Source organism: Ornithorhynchus anatinus, chromosome X1, assembly GCF_004115215.2.
Source record: "Ornithorhynchus anatinus isolate Pmale09 chromosome X1, mOrnAna1.pri.v4, whole genome shotgun sequence".
In the NCBI taxonomy this organism is placed as follows: Eukaryota; Metazoa; Chordata; class Mammalia; order Monotremata; family Ornithorhynchidae; genus Ornithorhynchus; species Ornithorhynchus anatinus.
In genome coordinates this window covers 80,669,176-80,682,578 of record NC_041749.1, presented here as the reverse complement: position 1 = coordinate 80,682,578, position 13,403 = coordinate 80,669,176, and the positions used below count along the sequence as shown (strand labels likewise).

The window sequence follows — 13,403 nt, the reverse complement described above, 5'->3', positions numbered from 1 at the left end:
ACCTGCACAGCCTCCCACACCAGCGCCCCGGTCTCTCTCCCGCCCCGTCTCCATGGTGACTTCCCCCGTGATTGACACGCGACAAAATCTGGGAGGCGGAGGGGGCAGCAAACAAACTTTTCCCTCCCAGCCTTGGGTTGGGGGAGGGTATAGCAGGAGCCACGCCCCATAATGCTAGACTCCAGGGTAGAGTTGGAGCCCCCTTCCCCACTTCCCGAATACACTGGAAACAAGGTCCAGCTTCCGGCCCTCTACTGATAATGATAATAGTATTTGTTAAGTGCTTACTATGTGCCAGGCACTGTACTAAGCACTGAGGTAGATTCAAGCTAATCGGGTTGGACGCAGTCCATGTCCCACAAGGGACTCCCAATCTTTAACCACATCTTACAGATGAGGTAACTGAGGCACAGATAAATTAAGTGGCTTGCCCAAGATCACACAGCAGACAAGTGGCAGAGCTGGGATTAGAACCCAGGTCCTTCTGACCCCCTGCTCCATGCTCTATCCACTAGGTCATGCTGCTTCTCTAAACCTTCATTCATTCATTCAATCGTATTTATTGAGCACTCACTGTGTGCAAAGCACTGTATTAAGTGCTTGGGAGCATATAACAATATTTTCATTACCCTATTTATTTTGTTAATGAGATGTACATCACCTTGCTTCTATTTATTTGCTATTGTTTTAATGAGATGTTCATCCCCTTGATTCTATTTACTGCTATTGTTTTTGTCTGTCTGTCTCCCCCGATGAGACTGTAAGCCCGTCAAAGGGCAAGGACTGTCTCTATCTGTTACTGATTTGTACATTCCAAGCGCTTAGTACAGTGCTCTGCACATAGTAAGCGCTCAATAAATACTATTGAATGAATGAATGAACAGACACATTCTTGCCCACAACAAGCTCACAGTCTAGAGGGGGAGAAAGACATTAATATACATAAATAGATAAATAGCATTTACTATGTGCAAGTACTGCACTGAGCAATGGGTTAGAAACACTTTACAACATCCTCATCATTCACCAAACAGCCAGGGTGGGCTGCAAGACGCCCGAATCCTAGTCCTGATTCCGTCCCCGGCAGGATGTGAAGTTCTGGACTCATAAGACTTAGTTAATAACAATAATACCATAAATAGACAGAGCACCTTTCTGTCCAAAGCATTTCCACATTCCACCCCCTCGCCTTCCAGAACAGTCTACATGGGTCCTATCAACTTTCTGCCTTCACAAAACTTCAGGAAGACTGTGGCAGCTGTTGCTGGAGCAAATATAATGGCCGTGGTTGTGACTGAACTCTGAGCCTCGAGGAGCCTGAAATTCTGTTCCTCTAGCCATGGTACCCTACCGATCTTTTTGTTTTTATATTGTCTTTCTTTATCTCTCCTTATGTAGCTGTCACCAGTCCCCTCTCCCCATTTTTATTTTTAGATTGTGAGCCCCTTGAGGGCCAGGGCCCATGTCTAATTCCCACCTGGGTATTCTTTCCCATAGCTTAGTTCAGTGCTCTGCACACAGTATGTGCTTAATAAATACGATTACTACCAACCCCTACTAGGTTGGTCCAGCTGGGGGGCCTAGGCCTTGAGTACCCCCACCATTAACTAGGTTCATAGGGCTGGAGGTTAGCTGTAGGAAGGGTTGAGAGGGTTGGTTTCCAGGGACCTTAGGGGACTGGGAGGTGGGGAACAGCTGGATGGCCAAGCTCTAGTCAGAAAGGCTTTGATGCAACCCGATTTCTGCTTCAGTCAGGGTTCAGATCCGCCTGCTTGCACACATTCTGTCTGGGGCAGTACTGAAGGGGTGGGGGAGGGGAGGGAAGGAGAGAGAGGGAGGGAGGGAGGAAAGGAGGGAGGAAAGGGGTCCTGGCTGAGGGCCTCCAAAATGGAGATGTCTCCTGCGCTCAAGCCCAGCAATAAGAAGCCTAACTGGTGACTCAACGCCGGAGGCTCCAGGTGGCAGAGACCCCTCCCAGTCCATCAGCTTTTCCATGCCCCCTCCTGCTACAAGAAAGTTGGGCCAGAGGGAGAGGCAGCACAGAGACATCACAGGCGAGTGACCTGGCATTGAGGGAAAGAGATTGGGGAAAGGAGGCGGAGCCAAGTTGGCTGGAGCAGAAAGTGGGGAGCATGAAAGCCTTTTAGTCCTGGGCCTAGCCACCCAGCTGTTTCCCACCTCCCCAGCAGTGCCTCCTGCCTTTAGCCAACAGTGAGGAAGGAGTGTGGGAGGGAGGGAGAAGGCTGGCAATCTTTGCAGGCAGAGCGGAGGGGAATTCAATTGGTTAACACTCTGGCCCTGTGCTTCTCCCTCCTCCCCCTTTTCTCTTTTTAGTCCCCTCCTTCCAGGCTCAGAGTCCAGGCTGCAGGCCTCGGCCCAGACCCAGAGACTGACCAGACATGGTGGGAGGGAGGGGGCTGAGCTGCCCAGACCTTCCTCCCTTAAACCCCTGGGCTGCACAAAACCTTGAAAGGGAGAAAAACTTCAATAAACAGTGAGGGCTGGGAACCCAGTCTTGGCTTCAATCCAGTCTTCCTCAGTTTCTTGCAGGCTCCCTTCTTGCTTCCAGGGCTGACCATTCACAGGAAGGGAGACCCCAGAGTTCTCAAGAGGCTGGATGGGCCTCTTTTTCTCAGGCTTTTGCTGGTTCCCAAGCTATTTTTCCATGCACATTAAAGGGAGGGGGATGAAGGGAGGTGGGCTGGAGAAGGAGCTGGGAGCTGACAGGTGAAACAGCTCCCTCCAAGGGGTTGGGGTGATTGGAGCTTTGCGTAAAGTAAAAGCAACTCTAGCTTCACCCTACCCTATGCTCGTTTTCCCCCAGGGCAGTGGGAAGGGGTAGCCCAGCCTTCTCTGAAAGCTTCTCACAGAGGGGCATGGGGAAGGGGAGGGGCAGTTTAATGCTGGGTGGCCCCTGGCGCCTAGAGCAGGAAGTGGAATTGTGAAGAGCCCCTAATGGTGCCACCCTCCACTCGGCAGGCTGGACACAATCACACATAAAACACACCCACACAAAGTAGACTTGAGACACATATATTCATATTGTGCCCTCCCCATCAATGCTCTTCCACCACCTGAAGTCAGGCCCAGTCTCAAGAGCCCAGTTTGGAGAAACCCTCTACCTAGCCCCGGGGGCAGCGGGCACAGGGTAGGCAGGGAATAAGAGAACCTTTTTGTCTGCAGGTCCTGTCATCTAAAACCATCTCTCTTGTATGGACCCAGATTCTCTGGCTTTCCCCCTCCCCAGAAGAGCCTTGGGTCCCCAGATTCCCCACCTCAACCAACCCCTTCCCTAGGTCCTCCCACCTAAATCACTACCCCAGGCTCTTCCCTGCAGGCCCGTCAAGCAGCTTAAGGGACTTGGGCTTTGGAGCTGAGCTGGCTCATCTCTGCCCCCTCCTTTCCCTGGGCTGGCAGGAACGGGGGACAGAGCTAATCCATGAAGAGCCTTACATCCAGGGCGAAGAGGTGGATGGCGGCCCTCCCGCTCTGATCTCCGGCTTGGAATGAGTGACCTTTTTGGCACCCCAGCAGTCGCTGATGTCCCCCAATTCCTATGCCACCCAGACGGGGGGAGGAAGAGAACAAGATCCAAACCTCCCTCGGTCTCCCCAGCAAGCTATGCCTCCCACGCAGCTCTGCCAGCCGCTGCTACCGGGGATAAGGAGTTCTGCAGAGAGAACTGCAGAGAGGAGTGGGGGCAGGGACTCCGTTCCCAAAAGGGAGCCCTTCACTGCCTGTGGGGGAGGTAATGGGACACAGCGTGTGGCCCCTCAAGTTGCTCAGTGCCTGGACGCTGCGAAGCGGGGGGAAGGGGGAAGCACGGGAAGAGGGTGAGGGCAAGAAGGGGCTCACTCCTTCCTCCAGAACAACCGGGCATGAAACCAAGAGAGTTGTCTCTCCAGCTCGATTGTCCTGCCCGAGAATGTTACCCCCACTTCAGGCCAAACCGTAAAGCCAGCCTACAGCTAAGGGAGCCCTAGGGTGGGGTGTCGAGGCCCCCGAAGCCGGGCCGGGGTCGGGGGAATCTTCTGCTTGGCTTCACCCCAAACCCGGGACTCCGTTAGCCGCCCGTTCGGTTGCCACCTCTCCCTCTCCGCTTCTCGGCGGATCTACCGCGATGCCTGCGGGGACACGATCCGCCCGCTTTGGAAGCTCTTTTTGGTCGGGGGTGGGGGGAGAAGGGGGACAAGTGGCAATCGCTGGCCAGTGACCAACCCCCCCGCCCCCCCACACCAGCTGCCCTCCCTTCGCCCGCTCCACCCCCATCTTACGGCCCCGGGAGGGCAAAGAGGCGCCAGGGTGGGGAGAAGAGAAGAGATGGGGGATAGGGTACAGAAGGGAGGCGGCCGGAGAGAGAGGGGGGAAGCGGCGACGGCGCGGCCGGACAGACCGATTGGCGCTGGAGCCCGGGCGGGGGACGCATACCGGAAACGCCCCGCAGCCCCCGGCCCATCATGGCTGCTGCCCCCGAGAAGCTCCGGGCCGGGACCACCGGACTCCAGCCTCTGCAACTCACATGGCTGGGCTGCGTTCGGTTCAGCGCCTTTCTCTGGTCCAGTCTGGGTTCGGCCCCTCGCCGCTCCGCCAGCCCTCCCGCTGGGTCCAAGGCCTTCTCGTTACCGCGCCGCAGCCGCCGCTACCGCCACCGCCGCCAGCCCCTCCTCTCGCCCCGCTCCTCCCCCCCCCCCTCGTCTCCCCTCCCTCCTCCCGCCGCAGCACCGCCCTCTGCTCCAGCTCCAGCTCCCAAAGCGGGACGCTGACTCGCCTCCGTCCCCCCGCCCCGCTCGACCCCTGCCTCTCTCAGCTCCACCTTCCTGCCCCCTCCCGAATTAAAGGGACTGCAGGCTACCCAAGACGATGCCCCTCCCTCTGCCTGTTCCGCCCCGGGACTGGCTGCTCACCGGGCTGCCGAGGTGAAGGGGGTCCCTCCTCTCCGAAAAGAGAAAAGCCTAGGAGGTTGCACTTTAGTTAAGCAGCTGTCTGCCACACACGGACACCCACAAAACTCTCCCTCCTCCATCCTACTGGAGCAACGGGGATGACCTGACACCGAAATGCTCTAAAGTGGGCTCTGAACCCAGGACTGGATCCCCCAAACTCCTGGGCCCAGGTTCCAGCTCTGGTGGAAGTGCCTTTCCCCGCCTCCGTCCCTTCAGGCATCTCCCTTGGGTCCCCTCCCCCATTTGTCCTCTGTCTTCTTCCCCAGCAGCAGGGAGGCGGGTGGAGGGAGACAGAAAGGAGAGAGAGGAGCCAGTAGCACTCCGGTCCCCCTCCCGCCCTGCTCAGATAAAGGCTTCTGTCTCTGTGTCCCTCCCTGCCTCTTCCCCTCTCTTGGTCACCACCGGAAACGTCAGCCCAGGCCTCAGGAAACCGGAGGGCTGGGCAGGAGAGCCTCGGTGGGCTGGGGGAGGCTAGCAGGGAAAAGTCTTGGGATAGAAGGAAAGAGGGAGTGCAGGGGTGTGAGCCCAAGGGGAAGTGGGGACAGGGTGTGTACATGAAAAGATTCAATCCCAAATAAGGTCTCAAAGGTACAGTCCGAACTAAGGGCAGTAGGGCACCCTGGGGACTTGGATGCCTGAGTTCAATGAGCCAGTTGGGCTTCACTGTGGTCACGCACAAGCCAGCTCCCCTGACCTCGGTTTCCATTGGTAAAAGTAGGTGGAGAGAGGGGAGCGATAGCCTTGGGGGAGGAAGGAGAGGACACCCGTGAGACCTTGGAGAGGGCATCCTCAAGGTGGAGTCCCTGCTCTTTGTTGGGCTCTGGACAATTGTACCGAAGTCGTTGTGGGACCCTGACCTCCCGGCTTGGCTCTATGCACTTTGATACCTATTGTCTCTCGCTTTGAGCAAATCCCCTCCTGCCTCTTTCCCCTCCCTGCCTCCACCCCTGCAGGCCATGGCCTCCAGCCAAGCCCAAGACTCGTGACTGATGCAGGGTCGCGGGAGGTTCTCTCAACTGTGTGAGGGATAGATATCCCTCCGCAGTGGTGCTATTTATAGCACCCTCCGCCAGCTCCCTGCCCACCCGCTCGCCAGGGAGAGGCCTGCATTGTTGGCTGTCTCGGTACTCCCTCCCACGGGCAGCTCACAGATCCACTGGCTCCTCTCACTTCATGCACTTGCATCCGTGCATTTATATATATGCAAACACACAATCCCCCACATCATCCTCATGTTTCTGCAACCATTCAAGTCCACAATGCAAACACATAGGTGTAAGCACCCAGATGCTCATCCATGCATATGCATCCATAAATGTAAACACTCCCATGAGTCCGGGCAAACACATAACCCGGCCCCCTCCGCCCCTCCGGGGGCTCAGAATAGTTGATCTGATCAGCTTCCAGTTCCTCAGTCTTCCCTACTACCCTCTGGTTTGGTTTGAGAGTGGATAGGTGGCTATCCGGGGGAGGAAACCAGGGAACTAAGATAACTGAGATGAGGCTGGGGCTGGGAACAAGCTGTCAAGACAGGAGATGTCCGAAGAAAGTTTAAGGGGGACCTCGTGCCCATTACTCTCTGATCTCTTGCAGATCCTCTAGGGGAAGGAATTCAGGACACTGATATATATATATATATATATATATATATATATATATATATATATATATATATATATATATATATATTTGGGGGGGGGGGACGGACCTGGAAGACCCAAAGTTAGCCAAAGTGGGAGGGGAGGGTCCAGCTTTTCATGGTGATGCAAGGCATGGTGGGCATTAGTCAGAGGAAGGAACTGCCCAACCCAGCCTGCCTGGAATGGAGAATGGGAATAGGCAGAGTAGGCAACCGGTCATCAGCTCTTGCCCACTCCACTCCCTTCCTCCCTTGCCATATGCTCCCCAGGGACCTAAGAGACCAAGCCCCTGCTGGTCCTTTCAAATCCTTTGTCAAATTGTACTTTGTCTTTCTCTTTTGGATCCTGTTCTTCCCGGGGGGATTCACTCCCCGTCTCCTTCTCAGGGACCTTAATCCAGGGCTCCCCTTCCCAGTAAGGCAAAATAATAATAATAACAATAACAATACTTGTTAAGCTCTTATGTGCCAAGCACTGTACTAAACATCGGGGTAGATAAAAAATAATCAGGTTGGACACAGTCCTAGGGCTAACATGGGGCTTACAGATTTAGAGGGAGGGAGAATGGGTATTTAATCTCCATTTTACAGATGGGGAAACTGAGACCCAGAGGTGTTAAATAACCTGCCCAAGGTTACACAGCAGGCAATTGGCAGTCAGAATTAGAACCGGGTTTTGTGACTCCCAAGTTTGTGCTCTTTCTACCAGGCCATATTGCTTCTCAACTTTCTCTAGCAGGGTAGAGTTTTGGCTGAGCCCCATCTAGGCAGGGGTGTAGGGTGGTGGAAGAGAGGCAAAAGGGCATTTCCAAAACTCCTGGGTCTGCCTTTCTCTGCTGCATGTCTGTGTGTATCAGGTGGCATATGTGTTTCTCTATGTCTGACTGGATCAGCACATAGAGAAGCAGCGTGGCTCAATGGAAGGAGCGTGGGCTGGGGAGTCAGAGGTCATGGGTTCTAATCCCAGCTGTGTGACTTTGGGCAAGTCACTTAACTTCTCTGTGCCTCAGTTACCTCATCTGTAAAATGGGCATTAAGACTGTGAGCCCCACGTGGGACAACCTGATCACCTTGTATCCTCCCCAGCACCTAGAATAGTGCTTTGCACATAGTAAGCGCTTAACAAATGCCATCACTAATTATGTATCATGATTAGTATTGTTATCAATAATAACAATAGTGGTATTTGTTAAGCACTTACTATGTCTCAAGTACTATGCTAAGTGCTGGGGTAGATATAAAATAATCAGATTAGACACAGTCTCTTTCCCACAAGGGGCTCACAGTCTAAGCAGGAGGGAGAACAGGCATTGAATCTCCATTCTACAGACAGAGAAGTGAAGTGACTGGTCCAAAGTCACGCAGTAAGCATGTGGTGAAGTCAGGATTAGAACCCAGGTCTCCCGACTCCCAGCCCTGTGCTCTTTCCCTTTAAGGAATGCTGTTTCTCATGTATATTTGTATAACTGTGCAGGTGTATATGTGACCAGGGGTCTTGCTCAGAGAAGCAGCATGGCATAGTGGATAGAGCACGGGCCTGGGAGTCACAAGGTCATGGGTTCTAATCCTGACTCCGCCACTTGTCTGCTGTATGGCCTTGGGCAAGTCGTTTCGCTTCTCTGTGCCTCAGTTACCTCATCTGTAAAATGGGGATTAAGACTGTGAGCCCCATGCGGGACAGGGACTGTGTCAACCCAATTGGCTTGCATCCATCCCAGTGCTTAGTACAGTGCCTGGCACATAGCATTTAAAAGATACCACTATTATTATTATTATCTCCTCTGCCACTACTCTTCATAGGTGGGACCCCTCTGGTGATATTATTTTCTGGTCCTGACCCCTAGCTTGGGCTAGTTCTCCTTTATCCTCCTTGCTCTGTGTCAGTGACCAAAGCCTGGAGGCTCAGTTCAGAGAAGAAAACTGAAACTCAAGGCTCTACCAGTTTACCCAGGAAGTTAGCAGTTCAGCTAGGTTGAAAACCCAGTGTCAAGTCTTGGGAGTAGGGCCAAATTAAAATTCTAGTAACAATAACAACAACAACAACAACGATAATAATAATTTTGGTATTTGTTAAGCGCTTACTATGTGCCAAGCACTGTTCTAAGCCCTGGGTAGATACAAAGTAATTAGGTTGTCCCACGTGATGCTCACCATCTTAATCCCCATTTTCCAGATGAAGTAACTGAGGCACAGAGAAATTAAGTGACTTGACCAAAGTCACACAGCTGGAAAGTGGCAGAGCCGGGATTAGAACCCATGACCTCTGACTCCCAAGCCCGTGCTCTTTCCACTGAGCCACGCTGCTTCTCAGTATAATCAGATCAGACATAATCCCTGTCCCACATGGGGCTCACACTCAAAATAGGATGGAGAACAGGTATTTAATCCCCGTTTTATAAATGAGGAAACTGGGCACAGAGAAATCAAGTGACTTGCCCAAGGTCATCCAACAGGCAAGCACTGGTGCCAGGATTAGAACGCAGGTCTCCAGACTCCTACTGCAGTGCTCTTTCCACTAGGTTGCTTCCCTGTGGCCCAGGGTAGTGGAAGCCACGGGGACTCTTTGAAGTCCAGGTCTGCACCCCTGGATCCTCAACATGTTCCCTGGAACACATGTTCATCTCTGCCTCTGAGCATGGGTTCTCCTCCTCAACTTGCTGGGGCTAGTTTTAGCCTAGACAGTGGCCACATTGTGTAAAGAATGGAGATGGGGTATGGCTGATGAGACGGCTGCAGGGGTACCCAGGGCAGCTTCTTCACTGACCCAACTGTTTAAGTGGCTCTGCATGAGGGAGGACAAATTGGGGACTTTAGGTTTAAGGACACCCCCCCCCACACACACACACCTCCAGGCACTCTGAGAAGCCCTGGATTGGAGGTTGGGCCTGAGGTGCTATCTAACCCCTTGCTGCCTCCCTGTCCTGGCTCCCGACTGGCGGGGAGAGGTCAGGATCAGCTGCCCAACAGGAAGCTCCCAGCCCATCCCAAAGTCAGGGACTTCCTCCCCCCTCCCCCCCCTTAAAGGAGGCCCTCAGGGTAGGGGGCAGGGAGAAGTCTGGAAAGGTCATCCCTGGCTTCTTTTTTTTTTTGGCACTTGTTAAGCACTTATTATATACCGGACACTGTACTAAGCACCAGGGTAGATACAAATCATTAGGTTGGGCACAGTACCTCTCCCATATGGGGCTCACGGTCTAAGTAGGAGGGAGTAGGAGTTAATGCCCAATTTACAGATAAGGAAACTGAGGCTCAGAGAACAGTGCTTGGCACATAGTAAGTGCTTAACAAATACCATTGTTATTATTATTATTATCATTAAGTGAAGTGCTCAACGTGACACAGCAGACAAGTAGCGGAGCTGGGATTAGAACCCAGATCCTCTGACTCCAAAGCCCGGGCCCTTTCCACTAGGTTGGCTTAAACTTTGTGAGCCAGGCTCCCAGCTCTCAAACCACCCCCTCCCCCGTGCCCCCAGGCCTCTGGGAGCTGTGTGGATGCTTTGCTGTGTTCCTGCCCATCCTTAGATCCCCTGGAGTGGGAGGTCAGGTAGTCCCATCTAGCCCAGCAGAAGACTCTCTTTTCCCCTGAAAGCCCCTAGAAAGTCCAGCCTGGTCTCCCAGCCCGATTTCCCTTCCCTTGCCACAAAGCTCAGGCTGGGACTGTGGCTGGGAAGAGGTTAAGTGTGGCGGCAGGTGACTCAGAGAAAGAGTGGGGGCTGGGGGGGAAGGCAGTGGGTGGGGAGGGTAGGGGGAGGGTAGCACTGCAGATGAATAAAAATATCTGGGAGCTGTGGGAGGCTAGGCAGAGAGAAGAGTACATGCAGGGGCTGGGAGGTGCAGCTCCCTCCCTCAAGGACTGCCTCTCCCCATACCACAGAGCACTTCCTACACCCCCCAATTATTCCCTCACAGAGACAATCTCCCTTAGGCTGGTGGGGCCTGAAGCTCAGGCTCCCATTCATAAATCTCTAAAGCCAAGAGAAGAGCCTTCCCATTTTTCAGCCGTGGAAACTTGGGCCTCTCTCCCACCTCTTCTCCCCTACCCAGGCCCGGTTCCTCCATTTTCAGGCCTTGCCCTCCTTCACCTTCCCACCAGCTAGCCACCCTGATCATTTCTTGCCTCCCCATCCTGTCCCCCGACTTTACAGGACTCGCCCTACAGGCCCCTCCCATTCTCTAGGCCGGTGCTGCCACCTGCTGGATTTCTAGGGGGCCCCTTGAGAGATGGCAGAGTGCAGGGTCGGGTGGAACAGGAGACTCTGGCGGTCGAGCGGACAGGACTTTGAGAGGATGGGGGCTTGGGGAGGGGGTCAGGGGCCCCAGCAGAGTCAATGGCGTGGATTTGTCCCCTTTTCTTCAGGCAGCACACTCTCTAGGCCCTGTAGCTCTCTTCCCTCTTCGCTCCCCTTCATGTTCTGATACCTAGGGACTGGTTTGATGCTGTGGGGAAGGAGAGGGAAGCTGGTCCTAGATCCCTCAGGTTCCCTCTTGCCCTCCACCCCCACTCCAGCATGCCTCTTCCTGCTCAGTCCTGTTCTTCTTTGATTGGTGGGGGAAACTGAGGTTTAGATCTGGGTCATGAAGCTCATTCAAGGCATTCTTGGGGTTAAACTCTGGTTGCTCTCACCCCATTCAGGCCCCTGTGAGGGTAAAGCTGGGCATTGTGGGGGTGGCCCCTTGGTCATCTCTGCCTGTGTCCCTGACCCCTGAGCTGAATCTACTTCCTGTCTTCACTTCCCCCCTTTCTCCCTGGACAGCCTTGAGTGCAGCATGGGAGCCTCTAGCCCTGGGGGAGAGGAGAGAGAGGGAGAGAGGAGAGAGGGAGGGGGAGGGAGGGAGAGAGAGAGAGAGAGTGTATGTGTGTGTGTGTGTGTTTGTCTGTGTGTCACAGGGAGGGATGGGGTCGGCATGCAGAGAATGTGAAGTTATTGGTGTTGGAACAGCAGTGTGTTTACCCAAGGTCCTGGCACCCTGCCTGCCCCAGGGGGCTGCAGACTGATATACACCCTTAGTCTGCCTACCCCAGAGGTAAGAGAAAAAGACACCACCACCACCCCCCTCTTACCACTACCACCATTCTTGATGTCTGGCCCAGGGCTTAGCTTTCTCTCCATTCTGGAGCTCTCCCTTCTCTGCTATGATCTCCCTTTCAGTACAATCCTGCCCCCCCCCCCCCCCCCCCGGGCAGAGACTTTGCATAAAGCCTCAAGGAGATCTCTCTCTCTCTGTCCATGGCACATCCTGGACTAAAGAATGCTAAGGTCCAAGATCTCCCCATCACCCTGGTCCTGCTCCTGGAAGGCCTGTAGAAAAAAAGGTTTAGTAGAGTCCTGCAGCTTGATGCTTATTTTCGCTCCATGGGATCTTTCCCTTAGAAGCTCAGGCTCACATTCCATAAATCTCTAAAGGCAAGGGAAAAGAAGAGCCTTCCCATTTTTCAGCTGGGGAAACTGAGACCCCCCAGAGCCGGATTGCCTAGGTGACCTGGCTCCCAGCCAGGCCAATATTTTCTTGGCTCAGTGGGGAAGGCTGAATAGATAATGAGTTATGACATCGCGAACATGGTGTTGTAGAAAAAAACATCTGAATGTCCCTGTCCTGCTGGGGCATGTGTTCTGTTCTCGAGCCTGACTAGTCTCAAAACCCCTATTTAATGGGACCCGGGCAAGGTGAGGGGGATTGTAGCAGATACTTGAGGAGCTAGGGATGGGGGGTCATGAATGTCTTTGGAGGAGGTTAGGTATTTGGAACTAAAATTCCAGGTTGGAACTGGGTGAACCACTCAGTGAGGAAGATGGGGGGGAATACTGAAGAGCCAGAGGGAGCCCAGATAAATCAGAGCTGTCCCAGGCTGTTCCTCTGGGGTCTATCCTGTCCCCTTTCCCAGATAAGCTGGGCTGTCTAATGTGTTTGTAGGTGGGGGGTCTGGCCTGAGATCTGGGTGTGGTGGACACTGTGTCCATCCATCCTTCCTTCCTACCCTCCCCTCTGCCCGAGCCGGCCCCTGCAAAACATTCCCTCTTCTTCCTTCCTCATCTGGCTTAGAGGAGTTCCCTCAAACTCTCATGCTGGAATACCAGACCTTAGATTTATCCAGCATTGGAAGGGGTCTGCAAGTTGGAATCAGCCCTGAGGGGTGGGAGGATAAGAGTGGGGTCCAGTTCTTAGCCTCCCCCCAAAATACACTTAACCATGTCAGTATATCACAGATTGGAAATGCTGCTTATATAGCTCCCATCCCGGCCACAAGGCTGAATCGGCAGGAGGGTCCAGAAGTGAATTACCGCCCTGAGTGGGAGCCTGGCCTGTCCAGCCCCATGCAGAGCAAACAGCTGCAGGAAACCTGACTGGACTCTACAGTGACCTTCTCCCCCTGCTAGTCCCCTTCCCACAGTTGATCTCACCATGGCAACCACATTCCCATGGCCTTTGGGGGCCAGAAAGCCCAGGCTGCCCTTGCCTCCTGGGTCCAGCTCTGTGGGGTCCAATACCGGTTTGGGGCAGCTAGCCAGATTTCCCCTAGTGAACCTTACATCCCTCTCTGCCCACAGCCTCACTGAACAACAAATGACCCTTTTGGCCCAGGGGCCTCTCTCCCTCACTCCCCTGAAGGCCCCTGTCACCTTCAGCCATCCCCTGTCCCGCTGGAGAGGAGACACACTCCCCAGGACGATGGGTTGGGCAAGTTTGGGTGGGCACACACTCACCGTGACTGTCAGCTCTCCAGGCCTGATTCTGTCTGGATTTCTCTGCACCTGGTCACCAGTTCTGCCGGCCCCAGCTCTGGCCCCTGCCTGGGCTGGATGCTGCTTCCTTGATCTG

General features: G+C 54.0%; 1 protein-coding gene across 3 annotated transcripts in view; it reads right to left on the bottom strand.

Annotated features, from left to right (window-relative positions):
• The window catches only part of RIPOR1 (RHO family interacting cell polarization regulator 1), a 29,188-nt gene extending 15,785 nt beyond the window's left edge, over positions 1-13,403 (bottom strand). The window contains exon 1 of one of the 3 annotated variants that reach the window (XM_029050981.2): positions 13,289-13,403. The gene's annotated coding sequence lies outside the window, so the exon portion shown is untranslated. Of the gene's footprint in view, positions 1-4,519; positions 4,661-4,904; positions 4,928-13,288 lie in introns of those variants that run through there. The other 2 variants (XM_029050982.1, XM_029050980.2) reach the window with 2 other exon arrangements.